This window comes from Carcharhinus amblyrhynchos, chromosome 1, assembly GCF_965287045.1.
Source record: "Carcharhinus amblyrhynchos chromosome 1, sCarAmb.v2.hapA, whole genome shotgun sequence".
Lineage (NCBI taxonomy): Eukaryota > Metazoa > Chordata > Chondrichthyes > Carcharhiniformes > Carcharhinidae > Carcharhinus > Carcharhinus amblyrhynchos.
In genome coordinates this window covers 98,956,463-98,980,752 of record NC_137324.1, presented here as the reverse complement: position 1 = coordinate 98,980,752, position 24,290 = coordinate 98,956,463, and the positions used below count along the sequence as shown (strand labels likewise).

The 24,290-nt window shown below is 41.6% G+C and overlaps 1 protein-coding gene across 1 annotated transcript in view; it reads right to left on the bottom strand.

Annotated features, from left to right (window-relative positions):
* kcnip4a (potassium voltage-gated channel interacting protein 4a) overlaps positions 1 to 24,290 on the bottom strand; it is an 806,015-nt gene that overhangs the window by 747,298 nt on the left and 34,427 nt on the right. The window lies entirely within an intron of this gene.

Below are 24,290 nucleotides of genomic sequence, written 5' to 3'. Positions count from 1 at the left end.
GAGTTTGCATATTTTCCCCGTGTCTACGTGGCTTTCCTCTGGGTGCTCCGGTTTTCTCCCACAGTCCAAAGATGTGTGGATTAGGTTGACTGGCCATGCTAAATTGACCATAATATCAGGGGGATTAGCAGGATAAATATGTAGGGTTAGAGGAATAAGGCCTGGGTGGAATTGTTGTCAGTGCAAACTCGATGGGCTGAATGGCCTCCTTCTGCACTGTAGGATTCTATGATCTTCTACGGTAAATGTTGGCAGTAGGAAAGTGCAGCTCAAAGGTAGGTGAAGCACAGGACAGGTGAACTAACTTTCAAAAAGTTGGAAATTACCTGTCAAGCAATGACTGCACACATTCTAAGAAAGAATGCTTTAAGTCCCAGCCTCTCACTTAAGGCAATGTTGGTGCTCTTCAGTTTCACTAATCAAAACCTTCACAGACTGAGTTTCACAGAAAAATCATTTCTGCCATGCACTTGCCAGGTTGACCCTGACGAGATACTAACACATGGGTTGGCAAATTGATGCACTGGCTGTTAATGCCAGAATGGTTGGTTCAAATAGGAATTAATAGTCCATTTTGTTTATGACAATGACTTACCTGATAAGCCAACAGGTTTCCCATTCACCTGAAAACCCACACAAGTGAAACCTGCAGGTGAGCAACATGTCAGAAATAAAAATAATTGGGTATGGAAATACCAGATTTGGATAAACATGAATAGGTAAGTGTGGGGGATGGGCAGCATTTGGTGAACAGCTGATGAAATATCTGCTGGCAGAAGCAAGTGAACATCAATGAAAAGTCCCCAGTGACATGTCGGCCCTCTGGCTCTGAATTAACGCGACGACCAGCAAATTGTCTTACAAATTTCCAATAACAGCACATGTTGGAGAATACCAGCAATAATGATCCTATACCACCAGAATTGCTATCCATTGAATGTCAGGACCTAAATCTTCCAAATATAGTCCACTTTGGGAATAATACTTGTAGGTAGCCTCTTATTCTTGATGAATGCTCGATGAATTTGATGAGAGATCGGAAACTTTCCAGAAAGAGACATTCTACTTTTGATTTGCTTTCCAACATTAGAATTGTCAGGTCAGTATTTTTTGCTAGGTTCTGAATGGGTGGTTAAATAGAAATTTGGGGCTGAATTCTCCTATTTTGAGATTAAAGCTATGGTGGAGGTGGGAATGTAGAGTGCTTTACACTATGGTGGCTGGTCAGAAACACACTAAATTGTCTGACTCCAACTTCATTAGTTATGAACCCAGGTGTTTACACCATATTTCATACAGGGCAGGCCTGGATGCTGTGTAATCTGCTATCATATCCAGGTGCCATATTGTGAAGGCACCCGTCTTCGCTGACCCACAATTGAAGAATGATTATGGACCACCTGAAAATGAAGCTGGATTTCTAGAAGCATTGCGAGAATGGAAGATGGTTCTCCCGAGAACAAAGGTGGATCTCTGGGAACTTTGAGGCTGGAAGATGGACTCCCTCTAGGACATCAAATCTGGAAGGTCCATCTGCAGGTGTGGTGTTCCAGGGTCCAAGGCTGTGGGCAGCTTCCATACCGAACTCTGAGGCAGCCCGAGGCATTGTTTAGATGAGTCCCTACATCTGCATGCCACATTGTTCCAAACGTGTTTCATACTGGTGTGTTTTCCCGCCAGCATCATTCAGAATTCGGCATGGGGCCTTCATCTGCATCCCACTAAAAGGATACAAAAGGAGGTTCCCACCAGCCTCTGGAGGATTTTCTCACCAGCTATCATAAGCACCAGTGGAAAATTCTTCTGTATATGCATGCCTGTGTGAAACTGGTTTTGGGCTTTCCCATCATATTCTTCCCCAAAACCCACCATCCAACCCACCACTGGAGAATCCTACTCATGGTCCTGGAAAACTGGAAAATGAAACTGCAGTAGAAGATCATTCCATGATATTAAATGGTGGAAGCAATCATTAGCAGTCTTATTGCCTTATTCTACTTCTATTTCTTATGTTCATTAAATTGCCGTTAATTTGACTTATTTTTTGTTTTATAATAAATGCAACTTTACTTTCTTTCATCAGCTAAATAATGTGCTAAATGCACTTGAATCCCACAAAGCATGGCTGAGGCTAAAGAATACTCAAAATGCACAGGCAAGAAATTTTGATTAAAAAAGCAATAAAATTCATGTGGAATGCTGACCATCTCTAAGTGCTTTGCAGACAACACATGAACTTTGTATAAAGAAGCAGCACATTGACCCCATCCACAATTAATAAATCAAATCATTTCAAAGGCTCCTGGGTAATATCATGGCCACAAACCCAACACCTGGCAAGAGTATATGCTGGAAAATGAGAGCAGAAGCAGCAGGTTGGAGACAATCACAAAGGAAATGAAATTAAAGCTGCTCTAATATATCAGAGAGGCCTACATCAGCCTCTGGGTCTTTTAGTTGCCCAATATAATTGATTTTACCCCGCCTCACCCACCCAACTTTCCAACCTGTAATACTTGCAGAGAGCATTCACTAGGCTCTAGTAGATGCCTCTGGTACAAAATTGGGCTCAGCAGCACCCATTTTGGGGACCAACACGTACAGTTCTGCTAAGAATCATGCTGGTGCCATACTGGTTGGCATGAGCTAGGTCTGCTAGAAGTGGGAAGAGTAGGCAGGTCATGAAATAAATCAACACACAACACTGATTTGATGACAGCTTTGCTGATACTCCGTTCAAAGTCCTCTTTTAAATCACATGGTTAAACATGTTATGAACACAAAATGTGATGAGACGGTTATGTTTTCAAGTGTTCCCTTGAATTTAAAGCAAAACAGGGTGTCCTGAAGAGGAGAGTCATTATTCGTTATCATCTTGAGCTTGAACTGGAGATAGGCCTTTGTGATTCAGTTGGCATGGGGACAGGTGTTCAGAAATTCATCGATGTGCTAGATTTCACAACTTGACACAAAAAGGGTGGCAGATTTTTCTACATGCAGACCCCATGACATTAATTTTTGTAAAGTCAGAAGGGCTCTGCCATTTTGCCAAAATGGTGCCAAAGCCCTGATTCCAGAAGGCCCACCTCTGAATCAGTTACCCACCATCCACTGTTTTCATCAGAGGTGTAGGGGATTGCTATTTTGCCCATCCACAGTTTATGGAGGTAGTAACATATTTAAAAGAGCAGCTGCCTTGACTCAGAAGAGATTTTCGTCAAAGTTTCAGAAGCATGACTCATGCTCTTTTGACATTTGAAGAAAATGTCTACTGGAGTTATTTGGAGAGATATGTTACTCTTTTGGAAAACTAAGGTACTCCTCTGGGATAAGTTACATAAGAACATAAGAAATAGGAGCAGGAGCAAGCCATCCAGCCCCTCGAGCCTGCCCCGCCATTCAATAAGATCATGGCTGATCTGTCGTGGCTCAGTTCCACATTCCCACCCTCTCCCCATAGCCCTTAATCCCCTTGCCTATCAAAAACCTATCAACCCGCGTCTTAAATATATTTAGCGAGGCAGCCTCCACCACTTCAACGGGCAGAGAATTCCAGAGATTCACCACCCTTTGAGTGAAGAAGTTCCTCCTCAACTCCATTCTAAACCGCCCCCCCTTTATTTTGAGGCTGTGCCCTCTAGTCCTACTGTCCTTTCTGAATGGGAAGAGCCTCTCCACCTCTATCCTATCCATCCCATTCATCATCTTATATGTCTCAATGAGATCTCCCCTCATTCTTCTAAACTCTAACGAGTACAAGCCTAGTTTATACAGCCTCTCCTCATAGTTCAACCCCCTCAACTCCGGTATCAGCCTAGTAAACCTCCTCTGCACTCCCTCCAAGGCCAAAATATCCTTGCGTAAGAGCGGCGACCAAAACTGCACACAGTACTCCAGCTGCGGCCTCACCAGTGTCCTATACAGCTGCAGCAAGACCTCCCTACTTTTATATTCAATCCCCCTCACTATGAAGGCCAGCATCCCATTAGCCTTCCTGACCACCTGCTGCACCTGCAGGCTGGGTTTTTGCGACTCATGCACAAGGACCCCGAGGTCCCTCTGTACCGTCGCATGCTGCAGTTTTTCGCCACGTAAGTAATAGTCCTTCCTACCATTATTCCTACCAAAGTGGACAACTTCACACTTGCCAACATTAAATTCCATTTGCCAGTTCCTGGCCCATTCGCCCATCCTATCTCGATCCTTCTGCAGACTTTCCACACCCTCCGCACAATTTGCCGTTCCACCAATCTTGGTGTCATCAGCAAATTTCGACACCATACACTCGGTTCCCTCCTCCAGATCATCTATATAAATGGTAAATAGCTGAGGCCCCAGCACCGACCCCTGGGGCACTCCACTAGTCGCCAACCGCCAATCCGAATAGCACCCATTGACCCCCACTCTCTGCCTCCTATTTGACAGCCAATCCCCTATCCACGCTAACACCCTACCCCCAACTCCACGCCCCCTAACCTTCTGTAATAACCTCTTGTGCGGCACCTTATCAAACGCCTTCTGAAAATCAAGAAACACCACATCCACCAGCTCTCCTCTCTCCACCGCCCTAGACACATCCTCATAGAACTCCAATAAATTCATCAGATACGACTTCCCCTTAACGAAACCGTGCTGCGTCTGCTCTATCAAACAATTCTCCTCAAGATGCCTCGCTATTTTCTCCTTGATCACGGATTCTAACATCTTACCTACAACAGACGTTAAACTAACTGGCCTATAATTCCCTGCCTTTTGCCTGCCACCCTTCTTAAACAACGGCGTAACATTAGCCGTTTTCCAACCTTCCGGCACTTCCCCGGAATCCAGCGATGTTTGGAAAATAATCATCAAGGCATCCACTATCACCTCCGCCATTTCTTTCAGAACCCTTGGATGCATTCCATCCGGTCTTGGGGACTTGTCCACAATCAGTCCCTCCAGTCCATCGAGCACCGCCTCTCTAGTAACAATAATGTCATTCAGGCCCTCCACTCCTACCATCTTTCCATCGCTAACACCCGGCAAATTATTCACGTCCTCCTCCATGAAGACCGAAACAAAAATGTTATTCAAGGCCTCAGCCATTTCCCCATCCCCTATCACTAAGTCCCCCTTCTCATCCTCTAAGGGTCCAACGTTCACCCTAGTCAGCCTCTTTTTTATATATTTATAAAAACTCTTACTATCCTTTTTTATATTAAGCGCTAGCCCAGCTTCATAGTTTATCCTACCCTTCTTTATCAACTTCTTCGTCATTCTTTGTTGATATTTAAACCTCTCCCAATCCTCTTCTTGCCCACTACTCTTAGCTACTCTAAATGCATCCGCTTTTAACTTAACACTTTCCTTTACCTCCTTCGTTATCCACAGCTGATTATCTCTCCTCCTACGATCCTTTTTAACCATCGGAATAAATTTCTGCTGAGCACCAAGAAAGATCTCCTTAAAGATCCTCCACTGTTCCTCAGCAGACTTACCTTCCAATGTGCTCCCCCAGTCAACATTCGCCAATTCCTCTCTCATCCTATTGTACTCCCCTCTGTTCAAACAAAGGACACAGGTCTGGGAATCCACTTTCTCCTCCTCCATCTGCATCAGAAACTCCACTATACAATGATCACTCTTCCCAAGAGGATCCTTCACCACAAGGTCCCTAATTCTACCTGCCTCATTATATTTCACCAGATCCAAGATAGCTTGCTCCCTCATCGGCTCCAACACACACTGTTCAAGGAAACTATCCCGGCAGCATTCCAAGAACACTTCCTCAAGCCCACCGCATCCAACATGGGTCGACCAATCAATATGTAGATTGAAATCCCCCATAATTATCGCCGTTCCATTCCTGCACGCTGCATTTATTTACACGTTAATAGCCCGCCCCACCTCCAGGTCATTATTTGGGGGCCTATTGGGATTGTTAAGAGTAGACATGAATGTGTATAAAAAATAGATATGGTCTATGGAACTGTCAAGTTGTCATGTAAATCCTTTGTCCTTTAAATTTTGAAAAAGAAAACAGTTAATTTGCAGTTGAAAATATTAACTGGTTCTTGCAATTTCATTAATGTTTACTGACATCAGTTTCAGTGTTATAAATATATTATTCCTGCTCAACTGATTCCACAGTCCATCTTTATCATGGGGGGGGGGGGGGGAGAGAGGCGCTGTAAGTTTATGTTTTGATTAACAATTATAAATAGATTGGCTCTCTTTGATGTGGGGCATTAATGTTTTCTTTGTTTTTTAAAGGGATTAAGTACTTGAAGGGATCTGAATGTATGGAACAGCCTTTTGTCAATGAGAGTGCTCGTTGAAATGTAACAAATTCTGTAACACTTTGAATTTTATTTTATTCAATCTCACCATGGTTCCTGAAGTCTACCCTTGGTGGATAGCAAATAATTTGGCATGGATGACATAAAGGTAAAGGGTGGTGAGTGGGGGGCACGTATTAGCATGAGTTAGTGTAGATGATATAAAGGGCTGTGGGCATGAGTAGAGGTCATGTGTTGATATGACTTGGCATAAGAGCTATAAAGAGCTACGAGATGAATGGGGCACATGGGTTGTCAAGATCGCATGAAAGCTTAGGGTGAGACAGGCAAAGCACATAAGGAGGCATGTATTGTTATGGATGGGGTCTGGGAAGTGAATGGGTGGGAGAGTTGAATGTTTGAGGGCTATTTATGTTTTGCTGCTGTTTTTTAAACAACTGAGCCAAAGTCCCAGAGCACCTATAACTTTAAAACAGCCCACTTCAACATCCAGCAATCCTTGTAGTTGCCTCTGAATTATTTCCAAGAGCTTGACTCCACTTCGCACCTGCACCCCACAGAATGTAAACACAACCAATCTGGAAACTTTCTCCCAAGTTAGGTTTGCATAATCAGGAATTGTCCCAACATTGAGCTCCTTGACGTTCGGTCCTCAGTTTTAGACAGCTACTGAAAAAGGCAGAAAGATTCTGCTCCGAGAGGCAAGGGGAAAAGTTGTCTGCTCAAAGTGACAGAACTTGAGGGATTTAAGAATCACGGAGTCACCAAAGGTTGCCTCGCTACTGGAAATGCTAGAACATTTGAATGAGTGGGGAGGCAGCGGCACAGTGGAATTATCGCTAGACAAGCAATCCAGGGTAATGCTCTGGAGACGTGGGTTGAATCCTACAATGGCAGAATTTAATAACAATCTGGAATTATAAACCTCATAATAACTATTGTCAATTGTTGTAAAAACCCACTTAGTACACTAATATCCTTTAGGGAAGGAAATCTGCCATCCTTCATTGGTCTGACCTACATGAGACTCCAAACCCACAGCAACATGGTTGACTCTCAAATGCCCGGATGGGCAATAAATGCTGGCCCAGCCAGCAATGCTCACATCCTGTAAAATTAATATATAAAAGTAACTTTCCAAAGAATTCTGGAAGATTTCACCTGATGTGACAGGAAGTAAGGAACCTCCTGGAAAAGGTTGGCAGAGGTTTGGGCTACTTAGTGGTTAGTTTTTGGTTGATTTCTTCTGACTGTTGGGAAAATGCTTTACAAAGGTATTTCAAAATGCAAAAGTTAATCAAGTGTTGCAAATGCTGAAACACGTATTACTAACTTCAAGGCTTCTGCTCAAATTATTTGGTGCCTAATAACCTATTGGAATTCATTTCTGGACAGTGAATGCCATATAATTACTTTCAAACACTTCTTTTCCTGCTCTGGCAGTGTTACCTCTGGTGCCCTCAAGGATTCCACCCCCCCACTTCACCCCATATTTCTCATCTACAAGCTGCTTGCAACAGTGCTATGAGAATCAGGGCAACGTAAAGTATTACTGTTTGTTGCGAGTCCTGATTGATAGAGCCTGTTAGTAGATGTGTGCTGCGGATGTGATAAATTTAAGAGTATGAGGTGCAATTGACAGCTATGATAAATGAATATGCATAGTTCCACTCACCAAACTTGATCGCTTGTGTGAGGTCACTGAACTTCTTAAAGCACTAGACCTAGATCTTTAAGTCAGACTCCGAATATTCAGCTTCACAGTCATTTGCTCCCATTGCCTTTTCAGTGCATGTCCAGCAGATGTTCTTTGGATAAAGAGCCTCTCCTCCACTTTCCACCTCTTCAACAGAAAATTTTTCATTTCACTCTCTCATGACATTCTTCACAACTTTCCCACATCAGATTCAACTGCCAACATTTGTGTCAGCCATTATGATCCTCCCTTTAAACACTGCAAGCAAACTTTATGTGGCCTAGGAGGTTAAGATTAAGTGCACCTACTGAAGTTCAGAGTCAATAAATAGTGCAGCTAGCACTGACTACTTGGAACGTGAATTCTAATGACCAGGCAGCACAATGTTGCTGTAGTGGCTGTATTACAATCAATAGATTCAAACTAAGCATCATAATCCTCTTTCCCATTTTCATGGGCTATCCAATTCAACTGCCCTGCTACTTCTCATACACATGCACACACTTGCCTATTTCAAAAGAAAGTCACTCAAATTTTACATGAATACCGAACAATTGCTCCAGGCAAAAAATGCCAAGTTATAGTCCAAGTTTCTAATGAAGTAATTAAGAGGCAACAAATGATTAAATGGATACATTTACTCACCCTCTAGTGAAAGTTTTTTTTTGGTTATTTAAAGCCCTAATTAAAATTTTCAGTTATGAAAAATACTGGCAGATGAAATGATTTTCAAAAGGCATTTCAGTGACTCAACTGGTACAGTAACACATATAACGTTGCAATTGAAATAAATCTATGTGTAGTTCTCCAATTACTCACTCAGCACATAACTTAGTTCAACTGAGGACTAGACTTGAATTTTTTTCTTATGATTGCACAAGAAATAAATAAAATTAGCATACAAATTCAGCAGGCAATTAAGAAGGTTGTTATTACAAGGAGATTGGAGTGTAAGGGTAAGGAAGTCTTGCTATAATTGAATAGAGCTTGATGAGATCACACCTAGAGTGCTTGGCACAGTTTTAATCTCTGTACCCAAGGAAATATGTATTTATTTCCGAGGATGCAATGTAGATTTATGAAATTCCAAAGTGAGAGGATAATCCCATGAGAAAAAAATTGTGTAGAATGGGTTTATGTGCACTGGTCTTTAGAGGAATGAGAGATGATTTAATTGAAACATTTAATATTCAGAGAGGGCTTGATATGGTGGATGTTGAAAGGCTGTTTCACTTGGTTGGAGAATGTAGAACCAGGTCTTGGGTTAAAAAAGATGACCGTATTGAGCTGAAATGACAGAAATTCCTTCACTCAGAAAATTGGGATTCTTCACACTCAAAAGTTGTGAATACTCAGTGGTTGAGCATATTCAAGACTGAGATCAATTTTTGGATCCAAAGTATCTGAGGATCGGGAACAAGGATGGAATTGAAATCCATGATCAGCCATAATCATATTAAATGACTGAGCAAGCACAAGAGACCAAGTGGCCTACATCTGTGATGACTCATGAGCTTGTGGAGGAAAACCTACATTTTTCTGTTGGGGAGGTGGTCCCTTTATGAATTAGATCTCTCAATGAGCCACCTGGTAACGCACCAGTAACTGATAATTTGACCAAGTTGCCTGGGGCATTAACAAGCGTAAAAGATTAAAATTAGTATTAAAATTAAAATTAGTATTAACATGTTCAGCTTTTCAAGGGCATAGACAAAGCTCCTTATCACCAGGCTGCATTTCATTCTCTAACAATACTTGACTATTATAATTATAGAGTGGATAGATTGTGAGTGTAGTTCTGGTCTTGGGTAGTCTTTTGTTTTAGGTTTTTGGTTTAGAACAGGGTTGCTGCAGGAAACATCTCTTTGAAGCATCAGTTGAAATTCTAGAAGTTATAACAGTGACTTGGACAGCTGAGATAGTGGAAGGCAGGGAGATCCAAGGAAAGTGCGACGGAGACAAAGAGAAAGCACGAGAGTGAGAAAGTGAACAAAAGGGGAAATGAAGGAGAGCAAGTGGGTGAAAAAGAGAGAGAAAAAGAAAAATAGAGATTTACATGCTTTTCTCCAGCTTTAAAGAACATTAGATCCAGGAGAGTTCTGACTGAGGTGGCTATGCTCAAGACATTCATGATGCCAGAGGCCATTTGGGAGCCTACAAAGATGAGATAGTTGCAAGAAGTTTGGAGAGACAATCTTGCTGGAAGTAAGCAGAAGGCCCAGGAAATCTCAGCCCTTTGATGAATCATTGAAACAGTATTCAGATTTCTGACTTGAGTGCATTTGAGGATGTAAGTCAAATATATGGAAAGAATATTGAGTGAGGAGTTCAGTTTAAATTATAAGCATTTGTGCTCATTGTACTTTTAATATCTTTGATCTGACTTAATTTCATTATTCGTGTTCATGTTCTTTTATTTCTGTGTAATAAAATCCTTTTGATTTAAACCACGAATGTTGTGGCTTTATTTAAATACCTGGGTCTTCAGATTGCAAAAAGAAGGTTATTGGTCTCTACTAAGATTATAACACCTGCATCTATTTCCCATACTCCTTTGACGTTGATTCTCCACTTTCAACTCCGTCATAAATCATCAAAATGCACAAAAATAAATTGTACCCCAAACTGAAAGGTTGCTGTTGTGGTAAGTGACACATTACTGGTTCCAACTCAGGCACTGAGTTGGAAAACAAATTATGATTTTCTGTAAAACTGAGAAACCTGGAAAGCCATGCCCATGACACACAATGAGCTGAAATGGTAGGAGCCGAGAAGAAATAAATAGTCAAGTATTGTTACAGAATGAAATGCAGCCTGGTGATAAGGAGCTTTGTCTATGCCCTTGAAAAGCTGAACATGTTAATACTAATTTTAATTTGTTCAATCAGAATTTTATGAACTCTATAATCAAGCATTTGAGATTTAAAACAATCTCTATTTAAACTTTCACCTGAGGCAAAGGTCAGATAAGTATCTATAAACTAGTCAATTTATTTTATAAAAACATCAAATCAAAATCCAAAAATTTAACTGCTATGTATTATTCATAGTAGCAACTTTTACATTAATGCATTTCTTTGTTTGAGAGTGAGTGAAAAGTCAAAGTTCAAACAAACAACTCAAAAAGTGCAGTTGCACAGAGGGAGTTTATCCATGTCAAATCTTCTGAAGAAGTCGCTAGAATAGGTTCACTTCCAAGGGCAAAAATTTGGATATTTAGTCATCACATAGAACAAAGTGACTGGAGCAGAAGAGAGGAAATGATTAAAGGAGGACATATTCAAAATAGAAAAGATAAAGCAGATTTAATAAAATGTTTTTTTTAACAGGCGTCGGTTTAAAGAGGTGTTTCCAGCCAGTAAGGCTTTCCCCCATTCCGACTGACGATTCCTTAGAGGAATAAAATCAAGTGATCTCAAATACTTGCTATCCTTCCTTGCAACTGAATGCCAACAAGAATGGATGTTATGTATGATTTTATAGACTTCTGATTCACCCAGTGTAGAAATGAGTAATTACAGGTCTTCTTTATAAATGGATTTGCCTCTCCACCTAATGCTTTCAGTGCAAAATCCAACCCGAGAGGGAAAAAAACTGCATCTGCATACAAATAGATTGAAGTTAAACTGACATTTAAATATCTCTCTGATGTACATGTCTAAAATCTTTTATATAACTTAATAATGATTGACCCAATAATGTCTTTGTCCTGCATTGCAATAGTATCACTGACATATTTCTGATAAGTGGTGTAGAAATTACGTGCATCTTGATGTGCAGGATGGGGGTTATGCTTGGAGCATGTGCCCAATTACATGTCACAAAAACTCCAACTTCACCCCAATTATTAATTTAATATAAAATATGCAGGCTGTCAAGTTGCAAAATTGGTCAATTTTTGTTGTCATTTAAAGGTGCCCTGCACCCCTCAGGGGGGAGGAGCAATTAGGCTGCCGACAACTGTTCATGATCATTCTGCACAAGGACAGATCCAGGAGAAGCTACTAGGATGCTTTGGTTTTCTGACACTGTATTGAATGTTTTGGTGGAGGCGATCAGTGAGGAGTAAGGAATATCCTCCATCCACCAGACAGCAAGATGATGTCCAGACCAGCTGCCAATCTAAATGGGCAGAAGTGGTAAAGCACATCAGTGCTAGGACATGTAGGAAAAGGTTCGATGACCTCATCATAGTTAAAAATCCTGGCTCATCTATCAGTATTCTCAGTTTAGCCTTGCACTATCTACACGTTCCAACATGCAACTCATCCATCCCTTGATAATCAGCACTCTCATTGATTTAGTTCAGTTGGCTAGATAGCAGGTTCATGATGAAAGTGATACCAACAGTGAGGGTTCAATTCCTGTACCAGCTAAGGTTATTCATGAAGGCCCTGCCTTCACAAGCTTGCACCTCACCTGAAGTTTGGTGATCCTCAAGTTAAAATCATCACCAGTCAGCTCTCCCCCTCAAAGAGGAGAGCAGCCTATGCTTATCTGGGACTGTGACAACTTTACATTGATGCAACACACTTCACTACATTTTCTTCTGCAACAAGCTGAACTTGCTATACTCCTCCCTATTACTTCCTTCAGCTCTCCACTTCTCTACAATTTTCTTTTTTTTCCCTTTTTCACACAAGTAATCAGATTCTACCTTCAGATACATGTCTTCACATTGTCACACTTCCTTATATCCTTGTAGGCTATGTGGTAGAAAGGAACAGGCAGCCATTGAAAGAAGGTTATGATTAATCCAGGCATTGTGTCTGTTTTAACAGTGGGTAATAGGATGGTGGATAGTGGCTGCATAAGGAATGTTTCATTTTCGATAGTGGAAGAAAATGTCCAGGATATCTTTTAAGCATCGTCTCCTCCTTAGCCTTTCAGATTTAAATTTTGTTGTTACAAATGATTAATGACAAATTGTTGCTGCTTTCAGAAGTCTTTACTTATCCAGATGTAACTAAATACAAACACTTCTCCCTTTCTTCTGAGTTCCAGCAGCTCCACTCAGCCCTCAGGAAGCACATAAAAATGGAGAGCAGTACAACATAACAAGGGTCATCACTCAACCTCACACTCTCACACAAAAGATCACTATACATACAGATAGATCCCACACAAAAGCAGGATCAAGGGCCGGGGACAAGGTGATCTTGGATGCATTGAAGGTATGGCTAATGTCCCATCATCGCTATATAGCTCTACATTACTCAGGTTTCCAAATCAATGGTTGCAGCCTAAAATTTTACACCAATAAAAGTGAGCTTTCCCAAAAGAAAATCATCCCATGGAGAATTGCTCCTTCTGGTTCCTAAGTACAAACCACTAACCCAAGATTAATCTTAATTGATAGTGGCAAATGATTGCTCCTTCAACGTTCCCCACTCCCCCTGCAACCACCCCCCCCCCCCCGCCACACACACACACACACACACACACACACACACACACACACACACACACACACGGTCCTTCCCTGCTGCCTGAGATTTATCTGAGAATGAGCTATGAGGCTCAATCGCTTGCTTATTTCTGGAAAACTCGGGTATAATTATGTTTTCCACACTGCTTCAGATGTACTGGGTCTATATTTTGAAAATTAACTTATTTGTCCTCTCCACACAGTGTACTCTTTTTCAGATTTCCTTAACATCAACAGTATTTTGAAGAGAGAATAGAGCCAACTTTTTGACTGAGGATGACCTTTGTCAGAGCTCTGATGAAGGGTCATCCTGACTTGAAACATTGGCTCTATTCTCTCTCCACAGATGCTGTCAGAACTGCTGAGTTTCACCAACATTTTCTGTTTTTGTTTCAAATTCCAGCATTCCCAATATTTTGCCTTTGTACAGTATTTTGTGTTCAAGGTATATAAGCAGCCTGGTCCCAGGCCTCTTCCAGCGTTGATCTTATATCTGCAACTTTGAAATAGACAGGATGGATCGAAGGTGACCCTTTTATTCATGTTCTCTCCTTTGCAGCAAGTGCCTTGAATGACATTTCACCTCAACAATCACAGCAAAATGATCATGGCAAAGTGGCTGTGGTTAATAGTACTCTTGTGGTTTGCACCTTTTCTTTTCATGACACAGATCATTCGGAATGAAGGCACTACTTTGTCTGTACAATGTCAGCTTCATTATTGCCGAGACATGCCTAGAGCTCTATTTCCAGACTCACAGGTTTAATTGTCACTGCCCGTTGTCATTTTATTTGATTGCATTTGCAACACTGTCTGCTGAGCTATTTCTAAACATCAAAAGTATTTTGTGATTTTTATCTACTTAACAATACTACAGACATGCTAACTCATTTATATGTTTTTCTGTAATTATGTGAAATTTAGCAGTAACCTGGCTTCTTCTATTTGTTGCAAATGTGATGTTTTATCAGATCCTTGTGTTTTGGACAGTTTTTAGTTCACAGCAAGATGAAGGAAGGAAGTCATTAGATCTGCTCGACAACAAGCCTCTGGGCTTATTTACTACAGGTTCAAAGAGGCCCAGGTCAGAGGCTATTGAAAAATACATGCGATACCTTACGCTTGAAAACAAAGGCAAACGCACCAGGGCTAACTCGGGGCAGACATTTGCTCTGAATTTTTGGAAAAAAAGGGTGAGACAGAGAGCAAGAGAGGTGTCTCACAGGGGCAAAAGGCTGCAGCTGGTGTGACCATAAAAGACAATCCAGCTGTGAGTTCTTTGCGAGCTACCAGGCAGAATGTGAGACAGAGAAGATTCTATGGTCAAAGAGATGCTTCCCTGGTAATCTAAAGACTCTGGAAGATTTGTCGAGGCAAAGCCAAAAAACAAATCACTGGGCTGGATCTTACTACCAGTGTAAAAGCAAAATATTGCAGATGTTGGAAATCTGAAATAAAAACAAAAAATACTTCAAATTATCAGGTCGGGCAGCATCTATGAACAGAAACAGAATTAATATTTTGGGGTCCAAAATAGAAAACGTTGGAAAATCTCAGCAGATCTGGTAGCATCTGTAAGGATAGAAAAGACCTGCGTTGTCAATGGTCATCTGGACTCGAAACATCAGTTCTTTTCTCCTCACAGATGCTGCCAGACCTACCGAGATTTTCCAGTGTTTTCTCTTTTGGTTTCAGATTCCAACATCTGCAGTAATTCGCTTTTATCTAATATTTCGGGTTGATGACCTTTCATCAGAACTCATTCTTGGTAGTCTGTTTGGAAATTCTCTGAAAACTGAAGAAAGCGCCTTCCAGTGACCATTCAATGTTATGACTTGGCGAAGCAGGGAGACATGGACCCACTGAAATCTAAGGCTGGCTGTGGACCATTTTCTATAAAGACTAATTCTGTGAAGAGTGTCCTACATATGGGTGCGGCATGGGACTCAGTTATTTTAAAGCATTAAAGTTTTTTTGTCAGTGGTTGCTCGAAGTATTTGTTGCCCAATAAATAATGTTTAATCATGTTACCTTCAGGTTGTGAGAGTAAACATCCTAAAATGTGAAATCCTGCTGTATTTTTGATCACTGAAAATTTAGATAGTTTTAAAAAGTTATTTGCTTCTCTTCCAATCATTCACTAAGTTTGTCCACTAACTAGCTGAATCAGAATAGGATTATAGAATCCCTACAGTGCAAGAGGCCATTCGACCCATCAAGTCTGCATCAACCACAATCTCACCCAGACTCTATCCCCTTAACTCCATGTATTTACCCTGCTATTCCCCTGACATCTAGGGCAATTTACCATGGCCCACCTAAACTTCCACATCTTTGGACTGTGGGAGGAAACCAGAGCACTCAGAAGAAACCAATGCGGACACAAGGAAAACATGCAAACTCCACACAGACAGTCACTCGAGGCCAGAATTGAACCCGAGTCCCAAGTGAGGGCCAAGAAGGTGAATCATACTGATCAGGGAAATCTCCGTTTAGGGTCTTATTTATTGCTGAGGAGACTATGAAAGCACCAAAATTGTTTCTAGCTTTCGGAATAATGGCTCAGTAAATAATTTTATGTTCTTGCATCCCGGCTGCTTTCCAGCAACTGGCCATGTATAGATGCAAAATGAGAATATAACCGGATTTAGTCTTGTTGTTAGTCAAGTTATCTGCTGACACTTCCACTCAAGTTCAGACAACATTAATTGAGTGGTGAACTGCAGAGCAGCTGTAGAACCATTCCTTACCAAAGATGCCATGTTTTCATTAGAGGACAGCTCATGAAAATGGGAAAGGGGATTATTATGAATAATATGACACTGAACAAAATATCTTGTAGAAATATATAAGGTATCAGATGTATACAGCAATGGATTATTAAGGCTAAGTTGCAGATTTTTGTCAAGGATTAAGTTGGTTTTATATCAACATGTATGTAAACGGTGCACTTATGAGTTAGCTGATATGAAACAAAATTATCAGTAACATACAACGCAAAACATGGAATAACTTGGAGTTTGAGCATCAGAGGCAAGGAAGGGAAGGTCAGTAGTTGCCAGGCTAGTGAAATCCAAGGTCACAACAGCAAGGAGAGACCATGATCAGAAGCTGTTATGGAGGTACACTTCTGCTGTTGCTGGCTCTGAAAATACTTTCCTGGACTTTGAAGGGTGGGGTGGCAGTAGAGGGAGTGTGGAGGAGACAACGCTGCTTGTATGCTTCCAACCGCATGAGAGCCAGGTTTTAAGTATAACAATGAAATGTTCAATCTCTGCATAGTAGGACATAAGCTTGCCTTATAATCCATTGCTGTAAAATAATGGCTACTAACGCATCCATGTTGCGCTCAGTATGCATTCTGCTACTTTTATCTGTTAACTTTCAACACTCTCCTACCTATCATTAGGACTAACATTAACTCAATGAAATTTGGAGAGAGGGAAAAAAGTGACAAAAATTAAATTTCACACAAAATGTAATAAACTATTTAGTGAAGTTAGCAATAAATTGAACATTTTAGCATGTTGAGTCAGGTTTTGTTGTATGTATGAGTGTTTGGAAGTAACAAAATTTTTCAGTCAATTAGATTACATACTCACCCAGCACTAATGGTAGGAAGGCACAGTCATAGTTACTTTGTACAAACTATTAGGAACCTTCCTAAAAACTCCAAGTTACAATTAACAAACAAAAGGAACATCAGCTCCAGCGAGATAAACTAAATTCAAATAAAAAATTGCTCAATATCCAAGATTAAAAGCAGCATATACTGAATCTTTGCATGTAATTAACACTGTTTACAGTAGCATTCACTACCAGTTTGTTTGATGTGCCTGATCTCTTCCCCATTACTCTGACTAATTTACAAACAGCTTACCTTCAACTTTGACAAAATACATTTTTGGTGTTTTTTTAATCCAATAATTATATTTATGTATAAATGATCTGTTTTGGTTTATTCTACCGTATATTTTTATGAACGGCCATCAGAGTTATGCTAAACATTCCTTTAGATTGTGATGTGGACAACTCTTAAAAGATATCCCAAGCAAAGAACTAGCTTTTCAGAATTTGGCAATTTTTTTTCAGGAGTCCAAAATAGTACACATTTGTGATATATCAAGAAGTTTCATCCGTGTGTGTTTTGGAACACTGGTTCAGTGATTTTTGCTGTAGAAGGCCTCATGACACTTTGTGCAATAGCTTATTGCCCTTTGACACTGGATGTTTCACAAAAGCAGATTTTTAAAATTACAATAAGCACATTCTAAAAGGATGTTGCTTCAAAACTTTTCACGTCAAGATGCTGTACTCCCTACAGATTTTGATGGAATATCATGAATCTTTAGATTTATAAGTTGCTGCACTAATCAAGCTCACCATCAGTGAAAAATATAAGACTTTCCTTTCCTACCTGTCAGCCTCAGCAGATTTAAAGCCCATGCATTTTCAGCCTCAATTCACAGCTCACCAGTTCCGGGATGTTGGTGTTGCTGGAGTTTAGGGAAGAGATGAAGAGAGAGGTGAAAGAGAGAGATTTTATTTATAAAGGGATTTTTTAAAAAAGCATCAAATAAGGAGTGTGTTACTTAAAAGGTGAAATTGGCCTTTGAGAAAATCATTGCTAAGGATTGTAAATTTTCTTTTTTCACAAACTGCTTGTGAGCAATTTCAAGCTCTTAATAAATACATTGTTATTATTGTCAGAGAATACTTCAAAGACTATTCCAAATGTTACACAGTTTTGCACCTGCAATAAGATTTCAGCATCAACTTGTAGCTCTGTTTTTCAAGTATTCTCTCTCCTTGGTCTGACTGACCTTATTAAGCGGCATGATAGCACAATGGTTGCACTGCTACGTCCCAGTGCCAGGGACCCAGGTTCATATTTCAGCCTCAATGTGGAGTTTGTATTTTCTCCCCATGTCTGCATGGGTTTTCTTCAGATGCTCTAGTTTCCTCCCATAGTCCAAAGATGTGCAGGGTTAGGTTGATTCGCCTTGCTAAATTGACTCCATTTTCAGGGGGATTAGCAAGGTCAATAATGTGTGGTTACAGGAATGAGGCCTGGGTGGGATTGTAGGTGGTACAGATTCCTTCTGTACTGTAGGCAATCTATGATTGAATAACGTCAACTTTTGCTCATCTACAGGTACTTTTAAAGTGAAAATAAATTGGCTTCCTTCCAATGAGGGGGAATTTCCATAAATCAAAAAGGATGTCTCAGCTTCCTTGTGCAAATAGGCTTTTATTTGGAAACTATGGCCTTTTGTCACAATCACATATCCATGTGTTAGTTTTGAAGACATGTTTTGAAGATACGTTTTTCAGGCAAGCAAAATCTCCTCCTCCCGCCCACCCCCTCCTCCATTTCAGCCAATCTGCTGAACTCAAACATTATTGGGCAATTAAATGTATCTGTCCTGATTTTGGGAGACCTGTCCATGTCATGTTGGAAATGACGTTGGTGGCATTTAAATTTCATGCACCCACTTCCTTTTCCTGATAGTATGGCTAGGAGCAGTTCCTATATAGCTCTGGATTCCTTTACACTGACAGCATGTTCTGTTGCACTGCAGGAGGATGAACAGTATTGTGAAGAAACCACATGCTGTCTTCTATTGTTAAGGCTGCAGTGCCTATAAAATGCAAGTTACAGTGATTCACTGCAAGCTATTGGATTATTGCATTTTGGCTCTGAGGAATAAATTGTATATTGCTGTCGAGTATTGGGATACCGCCAGTAGGTCTTAATGAATTATTAATTTCAAGGATTAGGCATAAATATACAGTAAAGGGTTCAAGTCAGGAGCTGTGTCCATTCTCATTGGTACATACTGCTCTATCCAACCGAGATTGATCCCTAAGTGCAGATCATACATTTTCTTACATCACTGTGCGGATGGTACTGTACTTAGTTCCATGTCAACCCTATATGTGTCAGACCTTTACACCACATACATAGATCCATAGATTTTGACAGATTAAAAACATTAAAAGATATGGGGATAGTGCAGGAAAATGATGTTGAAGATGTTCAGTTATGATTTCATTAAATGGCAGAGTGGCCATGAAGGGCTGCATGGCATACTCTTGCTCCTTTTTTTGATGTTCTGCTACACAACTCACTGATACTCTTCCTCCCCTCTCAGGAAAAGGTTGCCCACAACAAGAGCAAGATCCACAACACCAGCAGAAATGCAGCATGCATCCGTGTCTTCACTCTCTTCCAAAAAGGTGAAACAAAATGTAAATCATCAACTGAAAGACAATGCACCTACTGCATTCTTCCCCATTCACTCATCTCTCACCCCTCACACTCGTACCTCACCCCCATCTTTTTCTTATCCTTTTGTGATTTTACATAGTCATAAAGTGCAGCCTGGCCAACCACTCCAGACTCAAGCAGATGGGTAGAAGAGCAATTCTCTATGGGAGAGATGCCATCATTTGATTTTGCACTTGCAGGTGCCAGCTGAGTTACTGGCACTGCACATACTTTAGAAATTAGATTACTGTCAACATCTGCATGTACGAGTTACCTGCAACAGGGTACTACAGTCAGAACAGGGATAGTTTAGCTCACGCGCAAATCCCTGGAAGTGAAGCCATGTAGTTCTGCTGCAAAGGCTTCAAATTAGGACATAAGAACATAAGAACATAAGAAATAGGAGCAGGAGTAGGCCATCTAGCCCTTCGAGCCTGCCCCGCCATTCAATAAGATCATGGCTGATCTGTTGTGGCTCAGTTCCACTTTCCCGCCCTCTCCCCATAACCCTTAATCCCCTCTCTTATCAAGAACCCATCAACCCGCTTCTTAAAAATATTTAGCGAGGCAGCCTCCACCACTTCAACGGGCAGAGAATTCCAGAGATTCACCACCCTTTGAGTGAAGAAGTTCCTCCTCAACTCCGTTCTAAACCGCCTCCCCTTTATCTTGAGGCTGTGCCCCCTAGTCCTACTGTCTTTTTTGAGCGGGAAGAGTCTCTCCACCTCTATCCTATCCATCCCATTCATCATCTTATACGTCTCAATGAGATCTCCCCTCATTCTTCTAAACTCTAACGAGTACAAGCCTAGTTTATTCAGCCTCTCCTCATAGCTCAATCCCCTCAACTCCGGTATCAGCCTAGTAAACCTCCTCTGCACTCCCTCCAGGGCCAAAATATCCTTGCGCAGGTGCGGCGCCCAAAACTGCACACAGTACTCCAGCTGCGGCCTCACCAATGCCCTATACAGCTGCAGCAAGACCTCCCTACTTTTATATTCAATCCCCCTCGCTATGAAGGCCAGCATCCCATTCGCCTTCCTGACCACCTGCTGCACCTGCAAGCTGGGTTTTTGTGACTCATGCACAAGGACCCCAAGGTCCCTCTGCACCGTCGCCTGCTGCAGTTTTTCGCCACGTAAGTAATAGTCCTTCCTACCATTCTTCCTACCAAAGTGGACCACCTCACACTTGCCAACATTAAATTCTATTTGCCATTTCCTGGCCCATTCGCCCAGCCTATCTAGATCCTTCTGCAGACTCTCCACACCCTCCGCACAATTTGCCTTTCCCCCAATCTTGGTGTCATCAGCAAATTTCGACACCCTGCACTCGGTTCCCTCCTCCAGATCATCTATATAAATGGTAAATAGCTGAGGCCCCAGCACCGACCCCTGGGGCACCCCACTAGTCACCAACCGCCAATCCGAATAGCACCCATTGACCCCCACTCTCTGCCTCCTATTTGACAACCAATCCTCTATCCACGCTAACACCCTACCCCCAACTCCATGTCCCCTGACCTTCTGCAATAACCTCTTGTGAGGTACCTTGTCAAAAGCCTTCTGAAAATCCAGAAAGACCACATCCACCGGCTCTCCTCTATCCACTGCCCTAGACACATCCTCATAGAACTCCAGACACTGTTGGGGAAAAAAAAAACAGAATTGGTGCCACAAGGACCCACCTGATGATTTGTAATGTAAAATGCACTACTGGCCACTGGTCATTTTATGACCATCCTGCATGGTATAATTAAACAGGAGTAGTGCACACAGATGAATCTACTGCCGATGTCCAAAGTTGTTGAACGTGTTAACATAACTGGGATAACGTGATGTCAAAACATCAACATTTAGCGACATCTCACTGATGCCCTATAATCTGCTGAGCAGAGATTTCTGGATTACTCCAGCAGCCTGCTGCCCTATTAAACTCTGAGATTCTCATCTATGAATGCAGCTGTCTACAGTTGGAAGTTGGCAGTCTGAGAGTGAATGATAACCTGCACGTGAACCTGCAAGCTGCCGCCAAGGTTTTCATGACCTCTCTCTGAACTTCCAATCAGCACTGATACATCAGAAGGTCTCCCTCTGCCTGTGTAGCCGTGGAAGCTGAGTAAGTGGCCAGTAGGCACTCCATCCTAGATCAATCAAGCAGAATTGCCATACAACTGCCCACCACTTCCATGGTGATGTCAAAACTCTTCCAGAGCCTCTAGCTCATCTTCACGAATGGAAGTGTTTTCTCCCTCCCATATTATGGCAAATATTTCACTAAAAAGCGACAATTTGAGATTAGAAAAGGGAGTGAGTGAGTGAGTGTCCAATTTTTCTTCTCTCTTGGGGATGTCTCCATTGGGAACTAACTTTGGAATTAATTTCCTCTGTAGTTTGGAGAATGCACTTACTGAACATTGATTGCAACTATTTTTTAGCACGTTACAAATTCTAGACCATTTTATTCTTCGAGGTATGATTGACATACAATAGAGCTGTCAAACTAATCACAGCTGCAGTAATGATTTCAATCACTCTAATCATAATTGGCATGCAAGAGTTATTAATAGTGTAGGGTGAATAATGTAAAATGTAACCACAGCTGTGGTTACATTTGGCAGTTCAGCGGAGAAAGCAAAGCAGAGGTTTATTAAGAATGCCCTGCAGATTATCCTTGAATGAGAGAGAGAGATTAGGAATGCACTTGTTAAATTCAATTAGCCAGGACAAGTTTCAAATAACAATGCACCCACCAGGCATGGAAGCCAATGCTGAATACTATGAAATAGTCTTAGTGCCTTTGGTAGTATTGAATTTATTTCCTACATGTGTTACACAATCAGGCCATGTGAACCAATTTTAATTTCCCTGACACTTAGTTCAACTAGGGCCTAATTAAAATACTGAAATAAGGACTAAATGATGAAGTTAAGACTCCAACACCATTTTCATATCAATCAACACTTCCGTTGTTACCTCCTTGATCTGTCAATGTAATGAATACCAATGTAAGGGGACATAATAACTTCATATTGTATGAGAAGAGGTGCTGATTGGTTGGCAAGTATGCTCTGATCCCCCACCAAAAGCATCCCAAGAAACTCAACTAGTCCAGCCACATAAATACTGAGGCTACAAGGGTAGGTTAGAGGGTGCAGTGAGTGACCCACCTCCTGATTCCCCAAAGTCTGCTATTCACAAGGCACAAGTCAGGAGTGTGATTCATTACCCTCCACTTGTCTAAATGGCTGCAGCTACAAAAACGCTCAACATAATTCAAGACCAAGTAACTTGCTTTATTGGCATCACTTCCATCATTTTAAACATTTACTCCCCGATTTGTCGGCACATTGCGATTGCAGTGTGTATCATTTACAAAATGCATTACAGTAGCTCCTAAACAACAAGCTCTCCAATCTAGAAGAAGGGCAACAGGCATGTGGGAAAAAATCATCTTGATTATACACCATTCCAAATAAAACAAAAAGTGCACTTAAGCCTCTCAATACTTGGCACTGTTATAAGCCTCGCAAACATTTCACAGATTGCAAACATTGCCAGCTATTCAACTATGGCAGACATATCATCCAAACACAATGCACCACAATGCATAAGCAGATACGACAACACTTAACTGGTAGGGGACAGGAATGGATGCAGATTCTTCTAATGGAGGAGATAATGCTGGCTACCATGGAGCAGCCAAGGCCAAGTTCATAGCCAGTGGTGGGGCTGAAAACATTGAGGATGATGTAAGTTTCTACCACATTGTCATATGTCCCTCATCCCAGTTATCTCTTCCAATTTACAAACTGCAGAAATTCTTGCATATTCCCTTCCTACTACAATCCTAGACTTGAACTTTTCTCCTTTTGGATAACCATGAGGTGCCACCTGGTTGGCAGTGTTATGGGATCATGGTATAAGAGAAACAAGGAGCTGAAGGTGGTAAGATACCCTCACTCAATGTCACATGGGACCTCATCACCTCAAATATTGGCTCTAAATGTACCTTAGAAGGCAGCATAATGACAGGATCTGCACCTGGTGCGACACTGGGCTCAAGTTGCCTGCAGCAAGGGCAGTGAGAAAGGATCATGCAAGTGCCAGCCCCTGGAGGATGAACATAAGAACATAAGAAATAGGAGCAGGAGTAGGCCATCCAGCCCTTCGAGCCTGCCCCGCCATTCAATAAGATCATGGCCGATCTGTCGCTCTCAGTTCCACTTTCCCGCCCTCTCCCCATAACCCTTAATCCCCTCTCCTATCAAAAACCCATCAACCCGCGTCTTAAAAATATTTAGCGAGGCAGCCTCCACCACTTCAACGAGGCCAAAATATCTTTGCGCAGGTGCGGCGCCCAAAAATGCACACAGTACTCCAGTTGCGGCCTCACCAATGCCCTATACAGCTGCAGCAAGACCTCCCTACTTTTATATTCCATCCCCCTCGCTATGAAGGCCAGCATCCCATTCGCCTTCCTGACCACCTGCTGCACCTGCAAGCTGGGTTTTTGCGACTCATGCACAAGGACCCCGAGGTCCCTCTGCACCGTCGCCTGCTGCAGTTTTTCGCCCCGTAAGTAATAGTCCTTCCTACCATTTTTCCTACCAAAGTG